Raw genomic sequence first — 5156 nt, 5'->3', positions numbered from 1 at the left:
CTCTCTCTCTCTCTCTCTCTCTCTCTCTCTCTCTCTCTCTCTCCTTCCTCCCTTTCTCTCTCTCTCTCTCACACACACACTCTCTCTCTGTGACACACACACACACACACACACACACACTCTCTCTCTCTCTCTCTCTCTCTCTCTCTCTCTCTCTCTCTCTCTCTCTCTCTCTCTCTCTCTCCCTCCCCCCTGCCACCACAATGGAATGTTAGTGGGGGTTCTGTTTGCAGAGAATAGGCCCATCCATAGGGCCTCTTCAAGGGGCCAAGCACTTAGTAACCCTTGGGTGGGCAGGGGAAACTCAAACTCATTTGCTGAGGAATAGGTTATGTGATAGCTGTATATGCCTGTTACTGGGATTAAAATGAAATACAGGAAATTTTTAAAAGAAAAATTTTTAAATCTCTTTGTTTATTTTCTTTTTAATTGTATATATTTATGTAAATCAATATATATGCCAGTGTGCATGTACATTTGAGAGAGTACATTCTATTAAATGCCTTTGAATGAAAATTCACTGTAAGCTGCATTATTGTTTTATATATTTTACTTTTTTAGTGGCATGTTGACAGGAATATTAAGGAAATGTTTACATTGGTTTTTATGTCACAGTAGAAGCTTTGTACTTTAAAAAAACAGCTTGGTCATGTCTGAAAAATATAATCCTCATGGGTAAACTCGTGCTAAAGTGTTGTCTGTTCTTCTATTCTGTGTTTCAAAAAAACCCTCCTGCTGGGTGGCCCTTCCTGAGAAATGAAGTGACAACAGTGGGAAAGGTTATGGAAGAAGCTCGAACTGAATATGCTGGCTGCATTTTATTTCAGTCTTATTTCCAATGGTACAATCACCTGAAAAGCCCCCCAGATGAGCTCTCCACATTCGAGGCCCTAAGGTCTCTTCCTCACTGGATTTCTGTGTCCTAAGTTCCCTCCCAGCTCAGCCATTCACTGTTCTGAGGTCCCTCTTAGAGCTGACATTCTACATTTGGGGGTCCCTTCTGACTGGCATTCCAGTGTCTCTGCCAGGTTTGACATCCTTTGTTCTCAAATCCATCCCAGCTCTGCCATTCTGCCCTGCCATTCTATGCTCCCCGCTCCTTGCCCCCCTGATAGTCTATGTGCCAAGGTTCCTGCACACTCTGACAATCTCTGTTCTAAGGTTCCTCCCAGCTCTGGCATTCCGTTTCATAAGGTCCCTTCTAGCTCTGATTTTCTCTGTCCTAAGATCCCTTTTGGCTTTAAAGTTCTATGTACTAGGGTCACCTCTGGCTTTGACATTTTCAGGACATTTCCCTTCCAGGCCCTTGTTCCTCTGATAGTCTGTGTCCTAAGGTCCCATCCAGCTCTGACATTCGATGTCAGACATGGGACCTTCTAGGTAGAGAAATGACCACAGCTGCCCCCAATTTGTTGCTGCTTAGCATTACTCAAGTAGAAATTGTTTGCTCATGCCTTCAGCATACCATCGGGCCAACTGTGGCATTTAGCAGACTCGGGAGGGACCTGGGAGGTCATCTAGTCCAATATCATGGCCATTCTTCAGTGATAGTGCAGAAAAAAACTGCTGACCAGTAAGACTAGAGAAAGGGGGTAAAGGTTTGATCTGATGTTCTAGTAATCAAGAATTCATGGATTTTATACATGGATTCCCAGTTTTCAGAGAGAGAGAGATACTGGGATAGACCACATAAAGATTGATTAGGAGGCAGCTAGGTGGCGCAGTGGATAGGGCACCAGCCCTGGAGTCAGGAGGACCTGAGTTCAAATCCAGCCTCAGACTCTTAACATTTAATAGCTGTGTGACCCTGGGCAAGTCACTTAACTCCAATTGCCTCACCAAAAAAAAAAAAAGAAGATTGATTAGGCTCTTACTGTGGTGATTCAGGAGATCCTTTGGGATCTTACAGGGTGTGAGGATCTACCATTCTTGAAATCAAGCCTGATATTACGGTTAATAACTTTCATTTCTATGGTACTTTAAAATCTACAATGTGCCTCTCTCCATAATGACCATATGAGCTATATAAGCCAAGTATTTTTATCGTCACATGACTTGCCCTGAATCCCACAGAAGCTGCCAGAAACCAAGATTCGAAGGAAGTCTCCTGGCTGTAAACCTAGGGGTCATTACACTGTATCATACTGCCTAAAGGTATGGAAGAGCTGGTTAGAGAATGTGACTTAATACCTACTACCACAGGCCCATCTGGAGCCATCCAGCCCATCCAACCTGGCTTGCCATTACTCCCCAACACAAACCCTCCATTCTAGTTGGGCTTTTCTCCTCACCAACCATCTCACACACACACACACACACACACACACACACACACACTTACTCATGCATTCTTTTCACTCTGCTCTTCTGACTACATGTGATATTCCTTTGGAATGGAATGGAATAAGCATTTATTAAGCACCAATTTGTGCCAGGCACAGTGCTAAGCCCTTTCAGAATATTATCTCATTTGATCTTTTTCCCAGCCTATCCCAATTCTACCTACCCTTCAAGGCCAAACCTAAGCCTCACCTCCTCCAAGAAGTCTTCTGTCACCATGCTAGCCTATGCTGAAGGCTCCCTTCTCTCTCTCTTTTACTCTGAGTCCCTAGCACAGGATTAGTACATAATTGCCCTATATTTCTTTTATGCACATTAGTCTTATCTTCCCAATTCCTTAACACCAACTGGTGTCCAGCAGAGCATTGTGCTAGGCACTAGGAATACAAAGAAACAGGATATCAGAAAGGACCTCGTGGACTGAGCGCTGTTTGAGCTGGCTTCTGAAGGCAATAAGAAATGGAAAAGAGGAGAAAGTGCATTCCATGCATAGAGTACCAGTGCAAAGGTTCCCAGATAATGGCGCTCCACAGCACCTAAAACACTGCTGGGCATATACACATCGGATGATTGATTGGCTAATAGAACACTAGGAGTTTAATATTTAAGACCTGACAACTTGGCGGGCAAAAAGATTGACATACAAAGGAGTCTATTATGTGATATCGATGATGATTCAGCTACATTAATTCATTTATTGAGTGCCTACTGTATGCAAGGCTCCATACTAGTCACTGAGTGGGGATAGAAAAATGAAGACATTCTCCTTGCCCACGAGGAGCTTACAAGTGTCCAACTAAATATAACCCAAAGTAAAGGGCTAAGCATTCTAATCAAAATGCTATGAGAGTTCAGCAGTAGGAGAAAGAACTTCCTACCGGGGGATCAAGTGAGGGTTTGTGGAGGAGGGAGCATTTAAGCTGAGCTTTGAGGGATAGGAGACATTTCAGTAGGGAGACCTGGAAAGAGACAGGAAAAATCACAAAGGCATGGGCCCACAGATGAATGGGGACCAGAGGGAACTAGGCATCCTGGGTATTTACTGAGTGTGTTAATGTCCACCAGTGGCTTTTAGCCTTCAGCATGATACATGGTGTTTTGCTTCTCTTACATCATGCACACCAAAATGCATGCAGGCAAAAAGTGGAATTTCTAGCATTAAAACTACTGGCATTTATAAAAAATAATATTTAAAATGCCACCTTCTGACCCCCACCCTGCAGTGTAGTATATCCAACACAGCTGCCTACCCCATAGTCCAGGTTCTGATGTGGGCCATGGGCCTTGTTTGGGGAAGAGCAAATAATCCAGGCTGGCTCAAATTTAGGTACACAGTACATGAAGGTGAGTGGTGGGGGAGAGTATTTGACCAGATTTTCCCCTTTCAAATATAAAGGTCAGTTTATGTCCTTTGGATAGAAAATAAACATTCATTTGAAACTCCCACGCAGGCAAACTGTGTGCTCCCTTCCTGTGATGCTTCAATGCCCCTGGGATCTCATGGATGTAAGTCCTTCCATCTTGTGCCACTCATGCCTTCTCAGGAACCCTCCACCAAGGCTAGAGGTTCCTTTCTGAATCTTTCACAATTTTGTTGACACTGCTGCAACACTTGACCCTGGAAACAGATTTTTTTTTCTTTCTTAACTGTGTGCTTAACATTTTGAAATGCTTAAACTGGTGAACTGTTACTTAAAGGGCAGAACTTTAGTAGAAAAAAATCTTTAGTATGAACAAATTATAGTGTGTGACTTTATTAATGCACAAAAGAATTGTGATCAATTAGAATCTAAACCTTGCACTAATGCAAGTGGCCCTTAAGGGCCACAGAGAAAAGAAAGCAGAGCTAAAAGAGATGTGTAGACACACGGTGACTTCGAGCCATGTTTTTAAAGATGAAAATCCAGTGGCAAACACAGGACAACTTAAAACATACACACTGGTAAATTAGTGAAGTATGCTTATGAAAAATCAAAGTAAACATAACATTTAGAATAATGGTTTTTAATCTTAAGAAAATTAGACCTGACAGACTTTTTTTCTCAGAGCAATGAATGTTAAGTGACTTGCCCAGGGTCACACAGCTAGTAAATGTCAAGTGTCTGAGTCTGGATTTGAACTCAGGTCCTCCTGAATCCAGGGCCGGTGTTTTATCCACTGCACCACCTAGCTGCCCCCCATGACAGACTTTTAAAATAAAAGACAATTCCAAATAACTATTCTCAAAAACCCTGAATGCTAATTGCTTTAAAATGGTGCCCTTTGGAAAATGAGGCATTGATGCACTGTTGGTGGAGTTGTAAACTGATTCAAATATTCTGTAGTTCAATTTGGAACTATGCCCAAAGGGCTATAAAACCATGCACACTCTTTGATCTAGCAATACCACTACTAGATCAGTATCCAAAAAGAAATTTAAAAGTTAAAGTACCTATATGTACAAAAAATATTTAGGGCAGCCCTTTTCTGGTGCAAAGAATTAGAAACTGAGGAGATGCCCATCAATTGGGGAATGGCTAAACAAATTGTGGGATGACATTGTGATGGAACACTATTGTGCTGTAAGAAATGATTAGGGGGGCAGCTAGGTGGCGCAGTGGATAGAGCACCGGCCCTGGAGTCAGGAGGACCTGAATTCAAATCCGGCCTCAGACACTTGACACTTACTAGCTGTGTGACCCTGGGCAAGTCACTTAACCCTCATTGCCCCACAAAAAGTAAAAAAGAAATTATTAGCAGGAAGCTCTCAGAAAAACCTGGAAAGACTTACATGAGCTGATGCAAAGTGAGATGTACTGTATACTAAGTAATAGCAA

Source organism: Dromiciops gliroides, chromosome X (genome assembly GCF_019393635.1).
Source record: "Dromiciops gliroides isolate mDroGli1 chromosome X, mDroGli1.pri, whole genome shotgun sequence".
Taxonomy (NCBI): Eukaryota; Metazoa; Chordata; class Mammalia; order Microbiotheria; family Microbiotheriidae; genus Dromiciops; species Dromiciops gliroides.
Note: the sequence above shows the minus strand (reverse complement) of the source record.